The sequence below is a fragment of the Pseudophryne corroboree genome, chromosome 11 (assembly GCF_028390025.1).
Source record: "Pseudophryne corroboree isolate aPseCor3 chromosome 11, aPseCor3.hap2, whole genome shotgun sequence".
Lineage (NCBI taxonomy): Eukaryota > Metazoa > Chordata > Amphibia > Anura > Myobatrachidae > Pseudophryne > Pseudophryne corroboree.
Window position 1 is genome coordinate 166997560 of NC_086454.1, and position 27814 is coordinate 167025373.

The 27814-nt window shown below is 34.4% G+C and overlaps 13 non-coding genes across 13 annotated transcripts; all 13 read right to left on the reverse strand.

The window, feature by feature from the left end:
- Nucleotides 1-595: 595 nt before the first annotated feature.
- On the reverse strand, nt 596-669 carry TRNAI-AAU (transfer RNA isoleucine (anticodon AAU)). Its single transcript has one exon. It is a non-coding gene; the product is annotated as a tRNA-Ile (tRNA).
- A 1591-nt stretch (nt 670-2260) lies between these two features.
- On the reverse strand, nt 2261-2334 carry TRNAI-AAU (transfer RNA isoleucine (anticodon AAU)). The gene has a single exon. It is a non-coding gene; the product is annotated as a tRNA-Ile (tRNA).
- A 1587-nt stretch (nt 2335-3921) lies between these two features.
- Nucleotides 3922-3994, reverse strand: TRNAI-AAU (transfer RNA isoleucine (anticodon AAU)). The gene has a single exon. It is a non-coding gene; the product is annotated as a tRNA-Ile (tRNA).
- A 1589-nt stretch (nt 3995-5583) lies between these two features.
- TRNAI-AAU (transfer RNA isoleucine (anticodon AAU)) lies at nt 5584-5657 on the reverse strand. The gene has a single exon. It is a non-coding gene; the product is annotated as a tRNA-Ile (tRNA).
- Nucleotides 5658-7244: 1587 nt separating this feature from the next.
- Nucleotides 7245-7317, reverse strand: TRNAI-AAU (transfer RNA isoleucine (anticodon AAU)). The gene has a single exon. It is a non-coding gene; the product is annotated as a tRNA-Ile (tRNA).
- A 1585-nt stretch (nt 7318-8902) lies between these two features.
- TRNAI-AAU (transfer RNA isoleucine (anticodon AAU)) lies at nt 8903-8976 on the reverse strand. The gene has a single exon. It is a non-coding gene; the product is annotated as a tRNA-Ile (tRNA).
- Nucleotides 8977-10562: 1586 nt separating this feature from the next.
- On the reverse strand, nt 10563-10636 carry TRNAI-AAU (transfer RNA isoleucine (anticodon AAU)). Its single transcript has one exon. It is a non-coding gene; the product is annotated as a tRNA-Ile (tRNA).
- Nucleotides 10637-12227: 1591 nt separating this feature from the next.
- TRNAI-AAU (transfer RNA isoleucine (anticodon AAU)) lies at nt 12228-12301 on the reverse strand. The gene has a single exon. It is a non-coding gene; the product is annotated as a tRNA-Ile (tRNA).
- A 1588-nt stretch (nt 12302-13889) lies between these two features.
- On the reverse strand, nt 13890-13963 carry TRNAI-AAU (transfer RNA isoleucine (anticodon AAU)). The gene has a single exon. It is a non-coding gene; the product is annotated as a tRNA-Ile (tRNA).
- A 1591-nt stretch (nt 13964-15554) lies between these two features.
- Nucleotides 15555-15628, reverse strand: TRNAI-AAU (transfer RNA isoleucine (anticodon AAU)). The gene has a single exon. It is a non-coding gene; the product is annotated as a tRNA-Ile (tRNA).
- A 1591-nt stretch (nt 15629-17219) lies between these two features.
- Nucleotides 17220-17293, reverse strand: TRNAI-AAU (transfer RNA isoleucine (anticodon AAU)). The gene has a single exon. It is a non-coding gene; the product is annotated as a tRNA-Ile (tRNA).
- Nucleotides 17294-18880: 1587 nt separating this feature from the next.
- Nucleotides 18881-18953, reverse strand: TRNAI-AAU (transfer RNA isoleucine (anticodon AAU)). Its single transcript has one exon. It is a non-coding gene; the product is annotated as a tRNA-Ile (tRNA).
- Nucleotides 18954-20538: 1585 nt separating this feature from the next.
- On the reverse strand, nt 20539-20612 carry TRNAI-AAU (transfer RNA isoleucine (anticodon AAU)). The gene has a single exon. It is a non-coding gene; the product is annotated as a tRNA-Ile (tRNA).
- Between the last annotated feature and the right edge of the window lie 7202 nt (nt 20613-27814).

Below are 27814 nucleotides of genomic sequence, written 5' to 3' on the forward strand. Positions count from 1 at the left end.
TGAATCTAGTAATCTGAATTCATATCTCGTGGGAGCTAACATTGTTTATTTTCCTATTGTTCAAAGCTCCATTTTCATTCAATGTATGAGTATTGCAAATCTTCATTTAAAATTCATATAAATTCCATCATCTTCAGTGGTGTCCTTTGTTTAAACTCATTTTTAAACTTATCAAATCAGAAGTATGTCAAATATTTGGAAATAAGAAAAGATGCAATAAGAATGCAGAGATCCATTACTTGTGCTCTGGTCTTTAGAAATTCTCCATTTTTTTTTACTTCAGTGTGCACTAATGAGAGGGGAGCACATATCTTCTTCTTCTTCTAGTAACACCTAGTGCCCTCTATGTTTGAGCAGCAATATAATAACTAATTAATTTGCCCCTGCATATCTTAGTTATGCCATATTGCTTGATTTGAGACAAAAGTCACTGAGCCATGTAGAGAAAAATCTTCATCAGGCAAAGGATGACACTCCCACTTGCTTCTGATATGTATTTGAAGAGATTTTGTGATATATGTGTCTATGATGTTTTCAAGTATTCATGCACTCCACCGATGAGCTTATTCCATTCTTGTCCATCAAGAAAAGCAAATGGCCCATACGGGGATCGAACCCGTGACCTTGGCGTTATTAGCACCATGCTCTAACCAACTGAGCTAACCGGCCACAGATATCACTGCAAGCAAACACAAAACTGGCAAATGTACCTCAAAGCACAGATCATATTTTTTTTTTATAACATTTCATTTTTCAAAAAAAAGCTTAAGCCATAGAGTCACTTGAAGCATGGGTATCATAAAAATGCTCCAGTTTCTTTCCACATTACAAAATAAAAATAAATATTAGATAGGATAATAACAAAGATTAAGGCATCTACTAATAGTATAAAAATAGACAATTTAGACAAGGAGTATATGCAAATCTAAGCAAAAGCAATCTAAAAAATCTAATACACAATTTTTAATTGTAAATTTACAAATTGTTAAAAAAAAGATAATCCCAGGATGTAATCCATTATGTATTAAATTTTGTATGTTTTACCAAGTTGTGTATGAATAACTTTTAACACAAAAAAATATATATTGGGGAAGTAACTTAATGTGCCCATTGGAAATAAAGAATGCTAGCCCATTTTGGAATGCAAAGCTTAAGAAAATACAAACTTCAATCCATAGGAAAGCACTTTTTATTCAGTCTACACTCTGTAATCATACTATAGCTTAATTTACAAATTGTGATGTCATTATCAGACTTAACTCACAAGAGACTTTCATCCTTGGTCTATAAAAAAGGCAGTCCTCTGTTATAAAGCTTGAAACAATTGTAAGTGGCTGATATGCAAATATGGAAATACAGAAAAACTGTCAATTCAATGCTAGGATAACATAAGGGGTGATGCTCCAACTGAAATTGGTCCTAGGCATTTAGGTTTCTAGTATCTATCTTCTCCTTTAAAAAATAGGTTACTTTTTATATATTATCATTGGGTTTGGACAAATATTCTACATAATACCTATTGCATCCCTGAGCTTATTAGAAACTTGAAATAATATATATAAAGTATTGAATTTCTTTTCTTTGCATTTAAAAGATGAGCGCACTTCAGTAGATGCCATTGCTCAGGTGAGGGTTCCATGGTGTAATTGTTAGCACCCTTGCCTTTGAATCTAGTAATCTGAATTCATATCTCGTGGGAGCTAACATTGTTTATTTTCCTTTTGTTCAAAGCTCCATTTTCATTCAATGTATGAGTATTGCAAATCTTCATTTAAAATTCATATAAATTCCATCATCTTCAGTGGTGTCCTTTGTTTAAACTCATTTTTAAACTTATCAAATCAGAAGTATGTCAAATATTTGGAAATAAGAAAAGATGCAATAAGAATGCAGAGATCCATTACTTGTGCTCTGGTCTTTAGAAATTCTCCATTTTTTTTTACTTCAGTGTGCACTAATGAGAGGGGAGCACATATCTTCTTCTTCTTCTAGTAACACCTAGTGCCCTCTATGTTTGAGCAGCAATATAATAACTAATTAATTTGCCCCTGCATATCTTAGTTATGCCATATTGCTTGATTTGAGACAAAAGTCACTGAGCCATGTAGAGAAAAATCTTCATCAGCCAAAGGATGACACTCCCACTGGCTTCTGATATGTATTTGAAGAGATTTTGTGATATATGTGTCTATGATGTTTTCAAGTATTCATGCACTCCACCGATGAGCTTATTCCATTCTTGTCCATCAAGAAAAGCAAATGGCCCATACGGGGATCGAACCCGTGACCTTGGCGTTATTAGCACCATGCTCTAACCAACTGAGCTAACCGGCCACAGATATCACTGCAAGCAAACACAAAACTGGCAAATGTACCTCAAAGCACAGATCATATTTTTTTTTATAACATTTCATTTTTCAAAAAAAAGCTTAAGCCATAGAGTCACTTGAAGCATGGGTATCATAAAAATGCTCCAGTTTCTTTCCACATTACAAAATAAAAATAAATATTAGATAGGATAATAACAAAGATTAAGGCATCTACTAATAGTATAAAAATAGACAATTTAGACAAGGAGTATATGCAAATCTAAGCAAAATCAATCTAAAAAATCTAATACACAATTTTTAATTGTAAATTTACAGATTGTTGAAAAAGATAATCCCAGGATGTAATCCATTATGTATTAAATTTAGTATGTTTTACCAAGTTGTGTATGAATAACTTTTAACACAAAAAAATATATATTGGGGAAGAAGCTTAATGTGCCCATTGGAAATAAAGAATGCTAGCCCATTTTGGAATGCAAAGCTTAAGAAAATACAAACTTCAATCCATAGGAAAGCACTTTTTATTCAGTCTACACTCTGTAATCATACTATAGCTTAATTTACAAATTGTGATGTCATTATCAGACTTAACTCACAAGAGACTTTCATCCTTGGTCTATAAAAAAGGCAGTCCTCTGTTATAAAGCTTGAAACAATTGTAAGTGGCTGATATGCAAATATGGAAATACAGAAAAACTGTCAATTCAATGCTAGGATAACATAAGGGGTGATGCTCCAACTGAAATTGGTCCTAGGCATTTAGGTTTCTAGTATCTATCTTCTCCTTTAAAAAATAGGTTACTTTTTATATATTATCATTGGGTTTGGACAAATATTCTACATAATACCTATTGCATCCCTGAGCTTATTAGAAACTTGAAATAATATATATAAAGTATTGAATTTCTTTTCTTTGCATTTAAAAGATGAGCGCACTTCAGTAGATGCCATTGCTCAGGTGAGGGTTCCATGGTGTAATTGTTAGCACCCTGGACTTTGAATCTAGTAATCTGAGTTCATATCTCGTGGGAGCTAACATTGTTTATTTTCCTTTTGTGCAAAGCTCCATTTTCATTCAATGTATGAGTATTGCAAATCTTCATTTAAAATTCATATAAATTCCATCAACTTCAGTGGTGTCCTTTGTTTAAACTCATTTTTAAACTTATCAAATCAGAAGTATGTCAAATATTTGGAAATAAGAAAAGATGCAATAAGAATGCAGAGATCCATTACTTGTGCTCTGGTCTTTAGAAATTCTCCATTTTTTTTACTTCAGTGTGCACTAATGAGAGGGGAGCTCATATCTTCTTCTTATTCTAGTAACACCTAGTGCCCTCTATGTTTGAGCAGCAATATAATAACTGATTAATTTGCCCTTGCATATCTTAGTTATGCCATATTGCTTGATTTGAGACAAAAGTCACTGAGCCATGTAGAGAAAAATCTTCATCAGCCAAAGGATGACACTCCCACTGGCTTCTGATATGTATTTGAAGAGATTTTGTGATATATGTGTCTATGATGTTTTCAAGTATTCATGCACTCCACCGATGAGCTTATTCCATTCTTGTCCATCAAGAAAAGCAAATGGCCCATACGGGATCGAACCCGTGACCTTGGCATTATTAGCACCACACTCTAACCAACTGAGCTAACCGGCCACAGATGTTACTACAAGCAAACACAAAACTGGCAAATGTACCTCAAAGCACAGATCATATTTTGTTTTTATGGCTTTTCATTTTTCAAAAAAAAGCTTAAGCCATAGAGTCACTTGAAGCATGGGTATCATAAAAATGCTCCAGTTTCTTTCCCCATTACAAAATAAAAATAAATATTAGATAGGATAATAACAAAGATTAAGGCATCTACTAATAGTATAAAAATAGACAATTTAGACAAGGAGTATATGCAAATCTAAGCAAAATCAATCTAAAAAATCTAATACACAATTTTTAATTGTAAATTTACAGATTGTTGAAAAAGATAATCCCAGGATGTAATCCATTATGTATTAAATTTAGTATGTTTTACCAAGTTGTGTATGAATAACTTTTAACACAAAAAAATATATATTGGGGAAGTAGCTTAATGTGCCCATTTGAAATAAAGAATGCTAGCCCATTTTGGAATGCAAAGCTTAAGAAAATACAAACTTCAATCCATAGGAAAGCACTTTTTATTCAGTCTACACTCTGTAATCATACTATAGCTTAATTTACAAATTGTGATGTCATTATCAGACTTAACTCACAAGAGACTTTCATCCTTGGTCTATAAAAAAGGCAGTCCTCTGTTATAAAGCTTGAAACAATTGTAAGTGGCTGATATGCAAATATGGAAATACAGAAAAACTGTCAATTCAATGCTAGGATAACATAAGGGGTGATGCTCCAACTGAAATTGGTCCTAGGCATTTAGGTTTCTAGTATCTATCTTCTCCTTTAAAAAATAGGTTACTTTTTATATATTATCATTGGGTTTGGACAAATATTCTACATAATACCTATTGCATCCCTGAGCTTATTAGAAACTTGAAATAATATATATAAAGTATTGAATTTCTTTTCTTTGCATTTAAAAGATGAGCGCACTTCAGTAGATGCCATTGCTCAGGTGAGGGTTCCATGGTGTAATTGTTAGCACCCTTGCCTTTGAATCTAGTAATCTGAATTCATATCTCGTGGGAGCTAACATTGTTTATTTTCCTATTGTTCAAAGCTCCATTTTCATTCAATGTATGAGTATTGCAAATCTTCATTTAAAATTCATATAAATTCCATCATCTTCAGTGGTGTCCTTTGTTTAAACTCATTTTTAAACTTATCAAATCAGAAGTATGTCAAATATTTGGAAATAAGAAAAGATGCAATAAGAATGCAGAGATCCATTACTTGTGCTCTGGTCTTTAGAAATTCTCCATTTTTTTTTACTTCAGTGTGCACTAATGAGAGGGGAGCACATATCTTCTTCTTCTTCTAGTAACACCTAGTGCCCTCTATGTTTGAGCAGCAATATAATAACTAATTAATTTGCCCCTGCATATCTTAGTTATGCCATATTGCTTGATTTGAGACAAAAGTCACTGAGCCATGTAGAGAAAAATCTTCATCAGCCAAAGGATGACACTCCCACTGGCTTCTGATATGTATTTGAAGAGATTTTGTGATATATGTGTCTATGATGTTTTCAAGTATTCATGCACTCCACCGATGAGCTTATTCCATTCTTGTCCATCAAGAAAAGCAAATGGCCCATACGGGGATCGAACCCGTGACCTTGGCGTTATTAGCACCATGCTCTAACCAACTGAGCTAACCGGCCACAGATATCACTGCAAGCAAACACAAAACTGGCAAATGTACCTCAAAGCACAGATCATATTTTTTTTTATAACATTTCATTTTTCAAAAAAAAGCTTAAGCCATAGAGTCACTTGAAGCATGGGTATCATAAAAATGCTCCAGTTTCTTTCCACATTACAAAATAAAAATAAATATTAGATAGGATAATAACAAAGATTAAGGCATCTACTAATAGTATAAAAATAGACAATTTAGACAAGGAGTATATGCAAATCTAAGCAAAATCAATCTAAAAAATCTAATACACAATTTTTAATTGTAAATTTACAGATTGTTGAAAAAGATAATCCCAGGATGTAATCCATTATGTATTAAATTTAGTATGTTTTACCAAGTTGTGTATGAATAACTTTTAACACAAAAAAATATATATTGGGGAAGAAGCTTAATGTGCCCATTGGAAATAAAGAATGCTAGCCCATTTTGGAATGCAAAGCTTAAGAAAATACAAACTTCAATCCATAGGAAAGCACTTTTTATTCAGTCTACACTCTGTAATCATACTATAGCTTAATTTACAAATTGTGATGTCATTATCAGACTTAACTCACAAGAGACTTTCATCCTTGGTCTATAAAAAAGGCAGTCCTCTGTTATAAAGCTTGAAACAATTGTAAGTGGCTGATATGCAAATATGGAAATACAGAAAAACTGTCAATTCAATGCTAGGATAACATAAGGGGTGATGCTCCAACTGAAATTGGTCCTAGGCATTTAGGTTTCTAGTATCTATCTTCTCCTTTAAAAAATAGGTTACTTTTTATATATTATCATTGGGTTTGGACAAATATTCTACATAATACCTATTGCATCCCTGAGCTTATTAGAAACTTGAAATAATATATATAAAGTATTGAATTTCTTTTCTTTGCATTTAAAAGATGAGCGCACTTCAGTAGATGCCATTGCTCAGGTGAGGGTTCCATGGTGTAATTGTTAGCACCCTGGACTTTGAATCTAGTAATCTGAGTTCATATCTCGTGGGAGCTAACATTGTTTATTTTCCTTTTGTGCAAAGCTCCATTTTCATTCAATGTATGAGTATTGCAAATCTTCATTTAAAATTCATATAAATTCCATCAACTTCAGTGGTGTCCTTTGTTTAAACTCATTTTTAAACTTATCAAATCAGAAGTATGTCAAATATTTGGAAATAAGAAAAGATGCAATAAGAATGCAGAGATCCATTACTTGTGCTCTGGTCTTTAGAAATTCTCCATTTTTTTTACTTCAGTGTGCACTAATGAGAGGGGAGCTCATATCTTCTTCTTATTCTAGTAACACCTAGTGCCCTCTATGTTTGAGCAGCAATATAATAACTGATTAATTTGCCCTTGCATATCTTAGTTATGCCATATTGCTTGATTTGAGACAAAAGTCACTGAGCCATGTAGAGAAAAATCTTCATCAGCCAAAGGATGACACTCCCACTGGCTTCTGATATGTATTTGAAGAGATTTTGTGATATATGTGTCTATGATGTTTTCAAGTATTCATGCACTCCACCGATGAGCTTATTCCATTCTTGTCCATCAAGAAAAGCAAATGGCCCATACGGGATCGAACCCGTGACCTTGGCGTTATTAGCACCACACTCTAACCAACTGAGCTAACCGGCCACAGATGTTACTACAAGCAAACACAAAACTGGCAAATGTACCTCAAAGCACAGATCATATTTTGTTTTTATGGCTTTTCATTTTTCAAAAAAAAGCTTAAGCCATAGAGTCACTTGAAGCATGGGTATCATAAAAATGCTCCAGTTTCTTTCCCCATTACAAAATAAAAATAAATATTAGATAGGATAATAACAAAGATTAAGGCATCTACTAATAGTATAAAAATAGACAATTTAGACAAGGAGTATATGCAAATCTAAGCAAAATCAATCTAAAAAATCTAATACACAATTTTTAATTGTAAATTTACAGATTGTTGAAAAAGATAATCCCAGGATGTAATCCATTATGTATTAAATTTAGTATGTTTTACCAAGTTGTGTATGAATAACTTTTAACACAAAAAAATATATATTGGGGAAGTAGCTTAATGTGCCCATTTGAAATAAAGAATGCTAGCCCATTTTGGAATGCAAAGCTTAAGAAAATACAAACTTCAATCCATAGGAAAGCACTTTTTATTCAGTCTACACTCTGTAATCATACTATAGCTTAATTTACAAATTGTGATGTCATTATCAGACTTAACTCACAAGAGACTTTCATCCTTGGTCTATAAAAAAGGCAGTCCTCTGTTATAAAGCTTGAAACAATTGTAAGTGGCTGATATGCAAATATGGAAATACAGAAAAACTGTCAATTCAATGCTAGGATAACATAAGGGGTGATGCTCCAACTGAAATTGGTCCTAGGCATTTAGGTTTCTAGTATCTATCTTCTCCTTTAAAAAATAGGTTACTTTTTATATATTATCATTGGGTTTGGACAAATATTCTACATAATACCTATTGCATCCCTGAGCTTATTAGAAACTTGAAATAATATATATAAAGTATTGAATTTCTTTTCTTTGCATTTAAAAGATGAGCGCACTTCAGTAGATGCCATTGCTCAGGTGAGGGTTCCATGGTGTAATTGTTAGCACCCTGGACTTTGAATCTAGTAAACTGAGTTCATATCTCGTGGGAGCTAACATTGTTTATTTTCCTTTTGTTCAAAGCTCCATTTTCATTCAATGTATGAGTATTGCAAATCTTCATTTAAAATTCATATAAATTCCATCATCTTCAGTGGTGTCCTTTGTTTAAACTCATTTTTAAACTTAGCAAATCAGAAGTATGTCAAATATTTGGAAATAAGAAAAGATGCAATAAGAATGCAGAGATCCATTACTTGTGCTCTGGTCTTTAGAAATTCTCCATTTTTTTTACTTCAGTGTGCACTAATGAGAGGGGAGCACATATCTTCTTCTTCTTCTAGTAACACCTAGTGCCCTCTATGTTTGAGCAGCAATATAACTGATTAATTTGCCCTTGCATATCTTAGTTATGCCATATTGCTTGATTTGAGACAAAAGTCACTGAGCCATGTAGAGAAAAATCTTCATCAGCCAAAGGATGACACTCCCACTGGCTTCTGATATGTATTTGAAGAGATTTTGTGATATATGTGTCTATGATGTTTTCAAGTATTCATGCACTCCACCGATGAGCTTATTCCATTCTTGTCCATCAAGAAAAGTAAATGGCCCATACGGGGATCGAACCCGTGACCTTGGCGTTATTAGCACCATGCTCTAACCAACTGAGCTAACCGGCCACAGATATCACTGCAAGCAAACACAAAACTGGCAAATGTACCTCAAAGCACAGATCATATTTTTTTTTATAACATTTCATTTTTCAAAAAAAAGCTTAAGCCATAGAGTCACTTGAAGCATGGGTATCATAAAAATGCTCCAGTTTCTTTCCACATTACAAAATAAAAATAAATATTAGATAGGATAATAACAAAGATTAAGGCATCTACTAATAGTATAAAAATAGACAATTTAGACAAGGAGTATATGCAAATCTAAGCAAAATCAATCTAAAAAATCTAATACACAATTTTTAATTGTAAATTTACAGATTGTTGAAAAAGATAATCCCAGGATGTAATCCATTATGTATTAAATTTAGTATGTTTTACCAAGTTGTGTATGAATAACTTTTAACACAAAAAATATATATTGGGGAAGTAGCTTAATGTGCCCATTGGAAATAAAGAATGCTAGCCCATTTTGGAATGCAAAGCTTAAGAAAATACAAACTTCAATCCATAGGAAAGCACTTTTTATTCAGTCTACACTCTGTAATCATACTATAGCTTAATTTACAAATTGTGATGTCATTATCAGACTTAACTCACAAGAGACTTTCATCCTTGGTCTATAAAAAAGGCAGTCCTCTGTTATAAAGCTTGAAACAATTGTAAGTGGCTGATATGCAAATATGGAAATACAGAAAAACTGTCAATTCAATGCTAGGATAACATAAGGGGTGATGCTCCAACTGAAATTGGTCCTAGGCATTTAGGTTTCTAGTATCTATCTTCTCCTTTAAAAAATAGGTTACTTTTTATATATTATCATTGGGTTTGGACAAATATTCTACATAATACCTATTGCATCCCTGAGCTTATTAGAAACTTGAAATAATATATATAAAGTATTGAATTTCTTTTCTTTGCATTTAAAAGATGAGCGCACTTCAGTAGATGCCATTGCTCAGGTGAGGGTTCCATGGTGTAATTGTTAGCACCCTGGACTTTGAATCTAGTAATCTGAGTTCATATCTCGTGGGAGCTAACATTGTTTATTTTCCTTTTGTTCAAAGCTCCATTTTCATTCAATGTATGAGTATTGCAAATCTTCATTTAAAATTCATATAAATTCCATCATCTTCAGTGGTGTCCTTTGTTTAAACTCATTTTTAAACTTATCAAATCAGAAGTATGTCAAATATTTGGAAATAAGAAAAGATGCAATAAGAATGCAGAGATCCATTACTTGTGCTCTGGTCTTTAGAAATTCTCCATTTTTTTTACTTCAGTGTGCACTAATGAGAGGGGAGCACATATCTTCTTCTTCTTCTAGTAACACCTAGTGCCCTCTATGTTTGAGCAGCAATATAATAACTGATTAATTTGCCCTTGCATATCTTAGTTATGCCATATTGCTTGATTTGAGACAAAAGTCACTGAGCCATGTAGAGAAAAATCTTCATCAGCCAAAGGATGACACTCCCACTGGATTCTGATATGTATTTGAAGAGATTTTGTGATATATGTGTCTATGATGTTTTCAAGTATTCATGCACTCCACCGATGAGCTTATTCCATTCTTGTCCATCAAGAAAAGCAAATGGCCCATACTGGGATCAAACCCGTGACCTTGGCGTTATTAGCACCACGCTCTAACCAACTGAGCTAACCGGCCACAGTTGTTACTGCAAGCAAACACAAAACTGGCAAATGTACCTCAAAGCACAGATCATATTTTGTTTTTATAGCATTTCATTTTTTAAAAAAAAGCTTAAGCCATAGAGTGATCTGAAGCATGGGTATCATAAAAATGCTCCAGTTTCTTTCCACATTACAAAATAAAAATAAATATTAGATAGGATAATAACAAAGATTAAGGCATCTACTAATAGTAGAAAAATAGACAATTTAGACAAGGAGTATATGCAAATCTAAGCAAAAGCAATCTAAAAAATCTAATACACAATTTTTAATTGTAAATTTACAGATTGTTAAAAAAAAGATAATCCCAGGATGTAATCCATTATGTATTAAATTTAGTATGTTTTACCAAGTTGTGTATGAATAACTTTTAACACAAAAAAATATATATTGGGGAAGTAACTTAATGTGCCCATTGGAAATAAAGAATGCTAGCCCATTTTGGAATGCAAAGCTTAAGAAAATACAAACTTCAATCCATAGGAAAGCACTTTTTATTCAGTTTACACTCTGTAATCATACTGTAGCTTAATTTACAAATTGTGATGTCATTATCAGACTTAACTCACAAGAGACTTTCATCCTTGGTCTATAAAAAAGGCAGTCCTCTGTTATAAAGCTTGAAACAATTGTAAGTGGCTGATATGCAAATATGGAAATACAGAAAAACTGTCAATTCAATGCTAGGATAACATAAGGGGTGATGCTCCAACTGAAATTGGTCCTAGGCATTTAGGTTTCTAGTATCTATCTTCTCCTTTAAAAAATAGGTTACTTTTTATATATTATCATTGGGTTTGGACAAATATTCTACATAATACCTATTGCATCCCTGAGCTTATTAGAAACTTGAAATAATATATATAAAGTATTGAATTTCTTTTCTTTGCATTTAAAAGATGAGCGCACTTCAGTAGATGCCATTGCTCAGGTGAGGGTTCCATGGTGTAATTGTTAGCACCCTTGCCTTTGAATCTAGTAATCTGAATTCATATCTCGTGGGAGCTAACATTGTTTATTTTCCTATTGTTCAAAGCTCCATTTTCATTCAATGTATGAGTATTGCAAATCTTCATTTAAAATTCATATAAATTCCATCATCTTCAGTGGTGTCCTTTGTTTAAACTCATTTTTAAACTTATCAAATCAGAAGTATGTCAAATATTTGGAAATAAGAAAAGATGCAATAAGAATGCAGAGATCCATTACTTGTGCTCTGGTCTTTAGAAATTCTCCATTTTTTTTTACTTCAGTGTGCACTAATGAGAGGGGAGCACATATCTTCTTCTTCTTCTAGTAACACCTAGTGCCCTCTATGTTTGAGCAGCAATATAATAACTGATTAATTTGACCCTGCATATCTTAGTTATGCCATATTGCTTGATTTGAGACAAAAGTCACTGAGCCATGTAGAGAAAAATCTTCATCAGCCAAAGGATGACACTCCCACTGGCTTCTGATATGTATTTGAAGAGATTTTGTGATATATGTGTCTATGATGTTTTCAAGAATTCATGCACTCCACCGATGAGCTTATTCCATTCTTGTCCATCAAGAAAAGCAAATGGCCCATACGGGGATCGAACCCGTGACCTTGGCGTTATTAGCACCATGCTCTAACCAACTGAGCTAACCGGCCACAGATATCACTGCAAGCAAACACAAAACTGGCAAATGTACCTCAAAGCACAGATCATATTTTTTTTTTATAACATTTAATTTTTCAAAAAAAAGCTTAAGCCATAGAGTCACTTGAAGCATGGGTATCATAAAAATGCTCCAGTTTCTTTCCACATTACAAAATAAAAATAAATATTAGATAGGATAATAACAAAGATTAAGGCATCTACTAATAGTATAAAAATAGACAATTTAGACAAGGAGTATATGCAAATCTAAGCAAAATCAATCTAAAAAATCTAATACACAATTTTTAATTGTAAATTTACAGATTGTTGAAAAAGATAATCCCAGGATGTAATCCATTATGTATTAAATTTAGTATGTTTTACCAAGTTGTGTATGAATAACTTTTAACACAAAAAAATATATATTGGGGAAGAAGCTTAATGTGCCCATTGGAAATAAAGAATGCTAGCCCATTTTGGAATGCAAAGCTTAAGAAAATACAAACTTCAATCCATAGGAAAGCACTTTTTATTCAATCTACACTCTGTAATCATACTATAGCTTAATTTACAAATTGTGATGTCATTATCAGACTTAACTCACAAGAGACTTTCATCCTTGGTCTATAAAAAAGGCAGTCCTCTGTTATAAAGCTTGAAACAATTGTAAGTGGCTGATATGCAAATATGGAAATACAGAAAAACTGTCAATTCAATGCTAGGATAACATAAGGGGTGATGCTCCAACTGAAATTGGTCCTAGGCATTTAGGTTTCTAGTATCTATCTTCTCCTTTAAAAAATAGGTTACTTTTTATATATTATCATTGGGTTTGGACAAATATTCTACATAATACCTATTGCATCCCTGAGCTTATTAGAAACTTGAAATAATATATATAAAGTATTGAATTTCTTTTCTTTGCATTTAAAAGATGAGCGCACTTCAGTAGATGCCATTGCTCAGGTGAGGGTTCCATGGTGTAATTGTTAGCACCCTGGACTTTGAATCTAGTAATCTGAGTTCATATCTCGTGGGAGCTAACATTGTTTATTTTCCTTTTGTTCAAAGCTCCATTTTCATTCAATGTATGAGTATTGCAAATCTTCATTTAAAATTCATATAAATTCCATCATCTTCAGTGGTGTCCTTTGTTTAAACTCATTTTTAAACTTATCAAATCAGAAGTATGTCAAATATTTGGAAATAAGAAAAGATGCAATAAGAATGCAGAGATCCATTACTTGTGCTCTGGTCTTTAGAAATTCTCCATTTTTTTTACTTCAGTGTGCACTAATGAGAGGGGAGCACATATCTTCTTCTTCTTCTAGTAACACCTAGTGCCCTCTATGTTTGAGCAGCAATATAATAACTGATTAATTTGCCCTTGCATATCTTAGTTATGCCATATTGCTTGATTTGAGACAAAAGTCACTGAGCCATGTAGAGAAAAATCTTCATCAGCCAAAGGATGACACTCCCACTGGATTCTGATATGTATTTGAAGAGATTTTGTGATATATGTGTCTATGATGTTTTCAAGTATTCATGCACTCCACCGATGAGCTTATTCCATTCTTGTCCATCAAGAAAAGCAAATGGCCCATACTGGGATCAAACCCGTGACCTTGGCGTTATTAGCACCACGCTCTAACCAACTGAGCTAACCGGCCACAGTTGTTACTGCAAGCAAACACAAAACTGGCAAATGTACCTCAAAGCACAGATCATATTTTGTTTTTATAGCATTTCATTTTTTAAAAAAAAGCTTAAGCCATAGAGTGATCTGAAGCATGGGTATCATAAAAATGCTCCAGTTTCTTTCCACATTACAAAATAAAAATAAATATTAGATAGGATAATAACAAAGATTAAGGCATCTACTAATAGTAGAAAAATAGACAATTTAGACAAGGAGTATATGCAAATCTAAGCAAAAGCAATCTAAAAAATCTAATACACAATTTTTAATTGTAAATTTACAGATTGTTAAAAAAAAGATAATCCCAGGATGTAATCCATTATGTATTAAATTTAGTATGTTTTACCAAGTTGTGTATGAATAACTTTTAACACAAAAAAATATATATTGGGGAAGTAACTTAATGTGCCCATTGGAAATAAAGAATGCTAGCCCATTTTGGAATGCAAAGCTTAAGAAAATACAAACTTCAATCCATAGGAAAGCACTTTTTATTCAGTCTACACTCTGTAATCATACTGTAGCTTAATTTACAAATTTTGATGTCATTATCAGACTTAACTCACAAGAGACTTTCATCCTTGGTCTATAAAAAAGGCAGTCCTCTGTTATAAAGCTTGAAACAATTGTAAGTGGCTGATATGCAAATATGGAAATACAGAAAAACTGTCAATTCAATGCTAGGATAACATAAGGGGTGATGCTCCAACTGAAATTGGTCCTAGGCATTTAGGTTTCTAGTATCTATCTTCTCCTTTAAAAAATAGGTTACTTTTTATATATTATCATTGGGTTTGGACAAATATTCTACATAATACCTATTGCATCCCTGAGCTTATTAGAAACTTGAAATAATATATATAAAGTATTGAATTTCTTTTCTTTGCATTTAAAAGATGAGCGCACTTCAGTAGATGCCATTGCTCAGGTGAGGGTTCCATGGTGTAATTGTTAGCACCCTTGCCTTTGAATCTAGTAATCTGAATTCATATCTCGTGGGAGCTAACATTGTTTATTTTCCTATTGTTCAAAGCTCCATTTTCATTCAATGTATGAGTATTGCAAATCTTCATTTAAAATTCATATAAATTCCATCATCTTCAGTGGTGTCCTTTGTTTAAACTCATTTTTAAACTTATCAAATCAGAAGTATGTCAAATATTTGGAAATAAGAAAAGATGCAATAAGAATGCAGAGATCCATTACTTGTGCTCTGGTCTTTAGAAATTCTCCATTTTTTTTTACTTCAGTGTGCACTAATGAGAGGGGAGCACATATCTTCTTCTTCTTCTAGTAACACCTAGTGCCCTCTATGTTTGAGCAGCAATATAATAACTAATTAATTTGCCCCTGCATATCTTAGTTATGCCATATTGCTTGATTTGAGACAAAAGTCACTGAGCCATGTAGAGAAAAATCTTCATCAGGCAAAGGATGACACTCCCACTTGCTTCTGATATGTATTTGAAGAGATTTTGTGATATATGTGTCTATGATGTTTTCAAGTATTCATGCACTCCACCGATGAGCTTATTCCATTCTTGTCCATCAAGAAAAGCAAATGGCCCATACGGGGATCGAACCCGTGACCTTGGCGTTATTAGCACCATGCTCTAACCAACTGAGCTAACCGGCCACAGATATCACTGCAAGCAAACACAAAACTGGCAAATGTACCTCAAAGCACAGATCATATTTTTTTTTTATAACATTTCATTTTTCAAAAAAAAGCTTAAGCCATAGAGTCACTTGAAGCATGGGTATCATAAAAATGCTCCAGTTTCTTTCCACATTACAAAATAAAAATAAATATTAGATAGGATAATAACAAAGATTAAGGCATCTACTAATAGTATAAAAATAGACAATTTAGACAAGGAGTATATGCAAATCTAAGCAAAAGCAATCTAAAAAATCTAATACACAATTTTTAATTGTAAATTTACAAATTGTTAAAAAAAAGATAATCCCAGGATGTAATCCATTATGTATTAAATTTTGTATGTTTTACCAAGTTGTGTATGAATAACTTTTAACACAAAAAAATATATATTGGGGAAGTAACTTAATGTGCCCATTGGAAATAAAGAATGCTAGCCCATTTTGGAATGCAAAGCTTAAGAAAATACAAACTTCAATCCATAGGAAAGCACTTTTTATTCAGTCTACACTCTGTAATCATACTATAGCTTAATTTACAAATTGTGATGTCATTATCAGACTTAACTCACAAGAGACTTTCATCCTTGGTCTATAAAAAAGGCAGTCCTCTGTTATAAAGCTTGAAACAATTGTAAGTGGCTGATATGCAAATATGGAAATACAGAAAAACTGTCAATTCAATGCTAGGATAACATAAGGGGTGATGCTCCAACTGAAATTGGTCCTAGGCATTTAGGTTTCTAGTATCTATCTTCTCCTTTAAAAAATAGGTTACTTTTTATATATTATCATTGGGTTTGGACAAATATTCTACATAATACCTATTGCATCCCTGAGCTTATTAGAAACTTGAAATAATATATATAAAGTATTGAATTTCTTTTCTTTGCATTTAAAAGATGAGCGCACTTCAGTAGATGCCATTGCTCAGGTGAGGGTTCCATGGTGTAATTGTTAGCACCCTTGCCTTTGAATCTAGTAATCTGAATTCATATCTCGTGGGAGCTAACATTGTTTATTTTCCTATTGTTCAAAGCTCCATTTTCATTCAATGTATGAGTATTGCAAATCTTCATTTAAAATTCATATAAATTCCATCATCTTCAGTGGTGTCCTTTGTTTAAACTCATTTTTAAACTTATCAAATCAGAAGTATGTCAAATATTTGGAAATAAGAAAAGATGCAATAAGAATGCAGAGATCCATTACTTGTGCTCTGGTCTTTAGAAATTCTCCATTTTTTTTTACTTCAGTGTGCACTAATGAGAGGGGAGCACATATCTTCTTCTTCTTCTAGTAACACCTAGTGCCCTCTATGTTTGAGCAGCAATATAATAACTAATTAATTTGCCCCTGCATATCTTAGTTATGCCATATTGCTTGATTTGAGACAAAAGTCACTGAGCCATGTAGAGAAAAATCTTCATCAGCCAAAGGATGACACTCCCACTGGCTTCTGATATGTATTTGAAGAGATTTTGTGATATATGTGTCTATGATGTTTTCAAGTATTCATGCACTCCACCGATGAGCTTATTCCATTCTTGTCCATCAAGAAAAGCAAATGGCCCATACGGGGATCGAACCCGTGACCTTGGCGTTATTAGCACCATGCTCTAACCAACTGAGCTAACCGGCCACAGATATCACTGCAAGCAAACACAAAACTGGCAAATGTACCTCAAAGCACAGATCATATTTTTTTTTATAACATTTCATTTTTCAAAAAAAAGCTTAAGCCATAGAGTCACTTGAAGCATGGGTATCATAAAAATGCTCCAGTTTCTTTCCACATTACAAAATAAAAATAAATATTAGATAGGATAATAACAAAGATTAAGGCATCTACTAATAGTATAAAAATAGACAATTTAGACAAGGAGTATATGCAAATCTAAGCAAAATCAATCTAAAAAATCTAATACACAATTTTTAATTGTAAATTTACAGATTGTTGAAAAAGATAATCCCAGGATGTAATCCATTATGTATTAAATTTAGTATGTTTTACCAAGTTGTGTATGAATAACTTTTAACACAAAAAAATATATATTGGGGAAGAAGCTTAATGTGCCCATTGGAAATAAAGAATGCTAGCCCATTTTGGAATGCAAAGCTTAAGAAAATACAAACTTCAATCCATAGGAAAGCACTTTTTATTCAGTCTACACTCTGTAATCATACTATAGCTTAATTTACAAATTGTGATGTCATTATCAGACTTAACTCACAAGAGACTTTCATCCTTGGTCTATAAAAAAGGCAGTCCTCTGTTATAAAGCTTGAAACAATTGTAAGTGGCTGATATGCAAATATGGAAATACAGAAAAACTGTCAATTCAATGCTAGGATAACATAAGGGGTGATGCTCCAACTGAAATTGGTCCTAGGCATTTAGGTTTCTAGTATCTATCTTCTCCTTTAAAAAATAGGTTACTTTTTATATATTATCATTGGGTTTGGACAAATATTCTACATAATACCTATTGCATCCCTGAGCTTATTAGAAACTTGAAATAATATATATAAAGTATTGAATTTCTTTTCTTTGCATTTAAAAGATGAGCGCACTTCAGTAGATGCCATTGCTCAGGTGAGGGTTCCATGGTGTAATTGTTAGCACCCTGGACTTTGAATCTAGTAATCTGAGTTCATATCTCGTGGGAGCTAACATTGTTTATTTTCCTTTTGTGCAAAGCTCCATTTTCATTCAATGTATGAGTATTGCAAATCTTCATTTAAAATTCATATAAATTCCATCAACTTCAGTGGTGTCCTTTGTTTAAACTCATTTTTAAACTTATCAAATCAGAAGTATGTCAAATATTTGGAAATAAGAAAAGATGCAATAAGAATGCAGAGATCCATTACTTGTGCTCTGGTCTTTAGAAATTCTCCATTTTTTTTACTTCAGTGTGCACTAATGAGAGGGGAGCTCATATCTTCTTCTTATTCTAGTAACACCTAGTGCCCTCTATGTTTGAGCAGCAATATAATAACTGATTAATTTGCCCTTGCATATCTTAGTTATGCCATATTGCTTGATTTGAGACAAAAGTCACTGAGCCATGTAGAGAAAAATCTTCATCAGCCAAAGGATGACACTCCCACTGGCTTCTGATATGTATTTGAAGAGATTTTGTGATATATGTGTCTATGATGTTTTCAAGTATTCATGCACTCCACCGATGAGCTTATTCCATTCTTGTCCATCAAGAAAAGCAAATGGCCCATACGGGATCGAACCCGTGACCTTGGCGTTATTAGCACCACACTCTAACCAACTGAGCTAACCGGCCACAGATGTTACTACAAGCAAACACAAAACTGGCAAATGTACCTCAAAGCACAGATCATATTTTGTTTTTATGGCTTTTCATTTTTCAAAAAAAAGCTTAAGCCATAGAGTCACTTGAAGCATGGGTATCATAAAAATGCTCCAGTTTCTTTCCCCATTACAAAATAAAAATAAATATTAGATAGGATAATAACAAAGATTAAGGCATCTACTAATAGTATAAAAATAGACAATTTAGACAAGGAGTATATGCAAATCTAAGCAAAATCAATCTAAAAAATCTAATACACAATTTTTAATTGTAAATTTACAGATTGTTGAAAAAGATAATCCCAGGATGTAATCCATTATGTATTAAATTTAGTATGTTTTACCAAGTTGTGTATGAATAACTTTTAACACAAAAAAATATATATTGGGGAAGTAGCTTAATGTGCCCATTTGAAATAAAGAATGCTAGCCCATTTTGGAATGCAAAGCTTAAGAAAATACAAACTTCAATCCATAGGAAAGCACTTTTTATTCAGTCTACACTCTGTAATCATACTATAGCTTAATTTACAAATTGTGATGTCATTATCAGACTTAACTCACAAGAGACTTTCATCCTTGGTCTATAAAAAAGGCAGTCCTCTGTTATAAAGCTTGAAACAATTGTAAGTGGCTGATATGCAAATATGGAAATACAGAAAAACTGTCAATTCAATGCTAGGATAACATAAGGGGTGATGCTCCAACTGAAATTGGTCCTAGGCATTTAGGTTTCTAGTATCTATCTTCTCCTTTAAAAAATAGGTTACTTTTTATATATTATCATTGGGTTTGGACAAATATTCTACATAATACCTATTGCATCCCTGAGCTTATTAGAAACTTGAAATAATATATATAAAGTATTGAATTTCTTTTCTTTGCATTTAAAAGATGAGCGCACTTCAGTAGATGCCATTGCTCAGGTGAGGGTTCCATGGTGTAATTGTTAGCACCCTGGACTTTGAATCTAGTAAACTGAGTTCATATCTCGTGGGAGCTAACATTGTTTATTTTCCTTTTGTTCAAAGCTCCATTTTCATTCAATGTATGAGTATTGCAAATCTTCATTTAAAATTCATATAAATTCCATCATCTTCAGTGGTGTCCTTTGTTTAAACTCATTTTTAAACTTAGCAAATCAGAAGTATGTCAAATATTTGGAAATAAGAAAAGATGCAATAAGAATGCAGAGATCCATTACTTGTGCTCTGGTCTTTAGAAATTCTCCATTTTTTTTACTTCAGTGTGCACTAATGAGAGGGGAGCACATATCTTCTTCTTCTTCTAGTAACACCTAGTGCCCTCTATGTTTGAGCAGCAATATAACTGATTAATTTGCCCTTGCATATCTTAGTTATGCCATATTGCTTGATTTGAGACAAAAGTCACTGAGCCATGTAGAGAAAAATCTTCATCAGCCAAAGGATGACACTCCCACTGGCTTCTGATATGTATTTGAAGAGATTTTGTGATATATGTGTCTATGATGTTTTCAAGTATTCATGCACTCCACCGATGAGCTTATTCCATTCTTGTCCATCAAGAAAAGTAAATGGCCCATACGGGGATCGAACCCGTGACCTTGGCGTTATTAGCACCATGCTCTAACCAACTGAGCTAACCGGCCACAGATATCACTGCAAGCAAACACAAAACTGGCAAATGTACCTCAAAGCACAGATCATATTTTTTTTTATAACATTTCATTTTTCAAAAAAAAGCTTAAGCCATAGAGTCACTTGAAGCATGGGTATCATAAAAATGCTCCAGTTTCTTTCCACATTACAAAATAAAAATAAATATTAGATAGGATAATAACAAAGATTAAGGCATCTACTAATAGTATAAAAATAGACAATTTAGACAAGGAGTATATGCAAATCTAAGCAAAATCAATCTAAAAAATCTAATACACAATTTTTAATTGTAAATTTACAGATTGTTGAAAAAGATAATCCCAGGATGTAATCCATTATGTATTAAATTTAGTATGTTTTACCAAGTTGTGTATGAATAACTTTTAACACAAAAAATATATATTGGGGAAGTAGCTTAATGTGCCCATTGGAAATAAAGAATGCTAGCCCATTTTGGAATGCAAAGCTTAAGAAAATACAAACTTCAATCCATAGGAAAGCACTTTTTATTCAGTCTACACTCTGTAATCATACTATAGCTTAATTTACAAATTGTGATGTCATTATCAGACTTAACTCACAAGAGACTTTCATCCTTGGTCTATAAAAAAGGCAGTCCTCTGTTATAAAGCTTGAAACAATTGTAAGTGGCTGATATGCAAATATGGAAATACAGAAAAACTGTCAATTCAATGCTAGGATAACATAAGGGGTGATGCTCCAACTGAAATTGGTCCTAGGCATTTAGGTTTCTAGTATCTATCTTCTCCTTTAAAAAATAGGTTACTTTTTATATATTATCATTGGGTTTGGACAAATATTCTACATAATACCTATTGCATCCCTGAGCTTATTAGAAACTTGAAATAATATATATAAAGTATTGAATTTCTTTTCTTTGCATTTAAAAGATGAGCGCACTTCAGTAGATGCCATTGCTCAGGTGAGGGTTCCATGGTGTAATTGTTAGCACCCTGGACTTTGAATCTAGTAATCTGAGTTCATATCTCGTGGGAGCTAACATTGTTTATTTTCCTTTTGTGCAAAGCTCCATTTTCATTCAATGTATGAGTATTGCAAATCTTCATTTAAAATTCATATAAATTCCATCATCTTCAGTGGTGTCCTTTGTTTAAACTCATTTTTAAACTTATCAAATCAGAAGTACAGATGTAGCCACCTTTATCTTGAGTGGCCGCGGCGGTTGGCCCGTTCGACCATACGCAGCGTACTGTGGCGTAGCGAGGCGCGCCTAGCCACAGAGAGGCTATCTAATCGCACGGAGACAGACATTTGACGTTTGGCGTTACCTTTACGTGTAATACCTGCGATCAGCCACCAGATGTCGCTTTTTACAATCACCACTGCGCATGCGTGTGGTCTCCCGTAAAATACAATACTGACATACATAATAAGGACTACTTTACTAAGGCGTCTCATTACGCTGCATACAGCAAATACTGTACTCATTACGCTGCATTATTTAATACAGTACTGTACAGTATATACAGTACGACACCGACGCAAATACAGTAGTACAGCATACAGTATATGATCCATCTACAATACTTTATGAATACTGTATGTGAGCGTGCAAGTCCCGCAGACAAAACACAGTACTGTAAAACCAGTAGTGTACACTGTCGCAAATGGATGTGTGTTACAAGTTCACTATTGCCTCTCAAGATTAGGAATTTTCTACAGTGTTATCGTCCTAATCCCGTAGCCATTACAGCATAATCAAAACCAACGGATTTATACATTTGTCTGCGGCGAAGTGGTGAAGTGTTTCGCTTCCTATACTCAGAGTCCAGGGTTCGATTCCTTAAGTACTGTACGAATGCATGTTACTGTAGTTTTTTTCAGACACTTTATTATTTTTTTTATTCACATACTGCAAACCAGGGCATACAGTAGCTGCATGAGCGGTTCTATGCGATCGAGTCCGGTGTACCATAATCTGCAGGTTCTATGCAGGTTAAGGTACTATGCTCCGTACACAGTACACATACAATTCTGTAGCTGGGCAGACTGAATAGAAATGGCTACCACCTATGACTCCTTGCCCCACAGAGGCCCTAGGCTACGGAGCAAGTAATAGTCCAGATTGTACAGACTATGGGGCAATGCTGAATGAGCGTCACAATCCCCTAGCTAAAATACACAGTATGCATATTATGGTACACCGGACTCGATGACATACTGTAGCACACTGGCAAAATGGCCGCCGCCCCTGAACCCTTGTGCAGGTTATGGGGCTATGCTGAAGGAGCGTCACAATCCCCTAGCCAAAATACACAGGGGAGGGATAAGCTACTGTAGGATTGCATACAGTATTACGGTACACCGGACTCAATCGCATAGCACACTGTCAAAACGACCACTACCCATGAACCCCCACCTCCTGAACCCCCACCTCGTGGCAGGCAGCAGTTGGGTATGGAATGAGAAATGGCATAAGCTGTGCAGGCTACGGGGCGATGCTGAAGGAGCGTCACAATCCCCTAGCCAAAATACACAGAGATACTGTAAGCGAGGTCTATGCACATTACAGTACTGTACAGTACGTTACACCGGGCTCGGTCGCATAGCAAACTGACAAAACACAAGTTTTACAGTACATACAGTAAAGCAGGCCAAAGCTGCAGGAGAGTTTCTACTGTAAAGGTTCTATGCACCGTACGGTAATGTACACATACCTGTACAATTCTATAGCAGGGCAGACTCAATTGAAATGGCTACCGCCTGTGACTCCTACAGTAGCTCCTAGGAGGCACTCAGCTATGGAGCAAATAACAGCACAGATTTTGCAGGCTACGGGGCAATGCTGAAGGAGCGTCACAATCCCCTAGCTACAATACACAGGGGTGATAGAGATAATCGAGTGGCTGGAGGGGGGTCCCCTTGATTTAAGGGGCCCCCACTCCTCCAGGGTACTCCGGCCAGGTGTGACTAGTTGGGTATTTAATTCCATGGCCGCAGGGACCTGTATAAAAGTCTCCCCCGGCTGTGCATTATCTGTCCAGCTAGTGGAGCCCAGTGCTGATTCAAAAAATATGGGGAACCCCTACGCTTTTTTTGTCCCCCTTATTTTTTGCACCAGGACCAGGCGCAGAGCCCGGTGCTGGTTCTAAAAAGATGGGGGATCCCGTGTCCATTTTTTCCGTATTCCTTCCGGAATTCGACTGCAATTGCATATACAGTACTGTACCCCTTAATGTCACTGCTTACAGTATACAGTATTTAGACATGAGCTTGTGTACAGTATCTGTCATGAGGTGCTTTTTTCACTGACACTATAACTTTTTTCTATTGTGATATACTGTACTGTACAGAGGCGGCAAACTAGCCAAACGGGAATAATCAGCTTCTGCAGAATAAAATGAGATGCTACAGTACATGCCTATATTCTGTGAGTGACTGCGGCTCTATGAAATTAAATCAGAAAATTTAAATATGAAATGCATTACTAATGTGTGGCATTACTGTACTGTATGTGTATAAGGTGTACTACAATATTTTCTGGTGTAACATAAGGAAAGGGCACTACTGCATGGTCTAATGCAGTGGTTCTCAAACTTGGTCCTCAGGACCCCACACAGTGCATGTTTTGCAGGTAAACCAGCAAGTGCACAGATGTATTCATTACTAACTGACACATTTTAGAAGGTCCATACAGTAGGTGGAGCTAATTTTTTCACTTGTGATTCTGTGAGACCTGCAAAACCTGCACTGTGTGGGGTCCTGAGGACTGAGTTTGAGAACCTGTGGTCTAATGTAAATAAAGATGAATGTGGTGGGGTGTAATGTGAATAAGGGGCATTACTGTTAGGAGTAATGTGGTACTATGATATGATGTCATGAGAATAAGAGACACCACTGCATGATATAATGTGAATAAAGTTGCAGTACTGTGTTGTGTCATTTCATCTTCGGGTATTATTGTGTTACCATGCCCCTTCCCAGCAAGAACATACTGTACACTGTTTTGGGCTGGCACTAAATGTGCACATTGTTCTTATTTAGATTATAGGGGGTAGGAGCACCAAAATGGGTGATGGTGCTGGGAAAGGGGTGCAGGGTTAGAGGCGGAACTACGTAGCATCTGTGCAAGAGGGCATCAGCCAAAATCTAGCCTAGGGCATCATGTTGGTCAGGTTTGGCTCTGATAATACTGTATACTGTACTCTTACTGTACTTTGCATTCAATACAGATACTGTTTGCACACAGGTTTTACATGAATCATTGGCAATGCTGCAGGAGTGTCTCATTAGGCAATCTAAAATATACCACGACTATGGGTGGGGATACAGTAGGGAAGTTCTGTCACCATAAGCTGTCTGCTGTGTATAGCATATTTCCATCTGAGATGCATTTGTGTGTTTGTAATAAGAAAAAAACATTTTACTGTACATTTAGTGGATACAGTATTTCTCCCCCATAATGACGTATCATACTGTACAGGTACCCTCATGTACTGTACCGTACCATACTGTAAAATTGAATATTTATTGGAAAAACATCAATATTAATGTAAAAATAAAGTATTACAACATCCGATTCCATGTACTGCACTGATCAAAATGTACAGTACTCTTATTCAGGACTTATAAAACTGAAAATAACTGTTCATACAGTACACATCAATAACATTACTACTGTATAATATTCTACATTAGTTTATGCAATAATCAGACAAAGGCAATTTTATCATTTTTTTTAATAATGCACCAATTTAAAATTTTAAACAGAAAATACAGAACTACATATTTGTGGCTTGACCATTTCTTTCAACTACAACAGGTAATACTTTATACAGGTGATTTATATAATTATTACAATGTTCAGGTGTGAGTACTTCTAGCCAAAATTTCTTTATCCCATCCACCAGTTGCTGTTTTGTTGTTGGCTTTGCAACACTCCTAACGTACCTCTTCAATTGAGCCCACACTAATTCGATTGGGTTCATGTCTGGTGATCTAATTAAAAAAAAAAAAAAAGCGTATAGAAAAAATTAATTACAGTACATTACAGTAAATAGAGAAAATTAAACATACAATATTGTACTGTTTATTAAACAAAATTTTTTTTTACAGTACTAGAGTGCTATCCAAAATTTTACTTGTACACTGTTGAAAGAATACTCACTCTGGTGGTGTGCGTTCCCAATTCATACCTTTCTCTTCCATAAATTTGGCTGAGGCGGAGTGTTTAGGATCATTGTCTTGGAATATCCTATGGTGAGTTGGGTAATATTTATTCACAAATGGCACCATACATTTCTCTACTATTGTTTCTTGGAAATATTTCTTATCCATGATTCCTACAGAAATCAAAAAATGTTGTTCATTAATAAGCAACTCCTTTTATTGTGCAGTTACACGTACTCTACAGTACAACATGTATTTTTACAGAACACAGGCACAGAATAAAGTATAGTACTGTACTGTACCTTCGAAAAATAATAGGGGACCAGCTCCTAATCGTGATATGCCTCCCCATACATGGATTTTCAATGGATGCTTTGGGCGTGGTTTTAAAGAGATATGGTTACGTTTCCTGAATGACATTCTGGAGAACCGCTCAAGGGCAACAGACGATTCATCTGTGAAAATGACATCATCAAATGTTTCACCACTCTCAATCCATCGCCGTGCCTGTTCCACTCTCTTTTCTTTATTCACATCTCTTATCATTGGAGATATCCTGTGAAGAGCCAAAAATAATGAAATCAGATACAGTTATGAAATTACAGATTTACAGATTACTGTATATACAGTAGACTGTATGTGCAGTATACTGTATTATATACCTACTGTATACATTAAACTGTACATACAGTACATTAAGTTACATACAGAGTAATATATATATACATACTGTACATACACACAAACACACACACAGAGTATACAGTATGTAATCATCACAATAAGCCGGCAATGCTTCATTGCTGTCTCTGAGTGCCTATACAGTAGGTATCTCTTTTGGGATAGAATACTGTATATACAGTATATACACACACACATACTGTATATAGTATAAAGTACACACTCTGTATAATGATTTATGGCATTATTATATCACGTATCAAGGGATTATTAACAGTGCATTTACTGTATGGTTTATACTGCTTTCAGTATTTTACCTTGTTGCGCCAAAGGTCCATCCCATTTTCCGTCGCATCCTTCTGATGCTGGTGGCCGATATGTCCAGGTCATACTTGGAATGGAGAATTCGTTTTATTTGCAGAGCAGTACGCTCATCATCCTCACGAGTTAGTTCCTCCACAATTTGTTGCACTCTCCTACAGTACAATACAGTATGAAAAATATGAATTCATGAACAGCACAATCACAGTTACAATTGATGAAGTTTTAATTTTATTTCAAAAAAATTGTTTATGGTATAAAGCAAGTCATTTAAACATTACAGTAGTGTACAGTACGTACCATGTGCATTTTGTAGGAAATACAAATCTGGGCGTTGTTCTCTCGAATGCATGATAGCGCACCGTTTCTAAAGTGACTATAATGCCACTTTCCTTGAGCCATGCATGGATCTCTTTGATGGTTTTATTTTCTTTTTTCATGTTGGCGATTATCTTGCTCATCGTTTTGTTGATAGTTACTGGCATGTTGTCCAACTATAATTCCTGTATGGAGAGAAAACATTTGTGAATACTGTAGTCTAAAATTTACACATCTGAAAATGCATAAGAGTTTTATGATAGAAGTTAATACTGTACATGTTTACTATCCAGTACCTGATGTTCAAATTTAAGTATTGTATACTGTACAGTACTGAAAATACAACTTCAGTGTTATGGACTGCAATTAGTTTCCTGTATGAAACAGATACAGTACAGTAAATAACCCTCCTTGGAAGTGCATGGGCCCTGTGAGACTTACAGTAGTGTACAGCATAAGGGTCGACTGACATGATGTACAAGCATTACATACAGTACATGTCAGTACTGTATGTAAATTCTTCAATTATTGCCTAACAACAATGCTGCTTACTGTATATTAAATACTGTAGGCCTAGAAATGTGCATCTCAATATAGTAGTTAAAAACACAGGGGCCTATGTGGATAAGCGAGTTCTATGCACACAAAAAATGGCCACCGACCGTGAACCCCCAGCACGTGGCAGCGCTCGGATATGTAGTGAGATACAGTATGGCATACA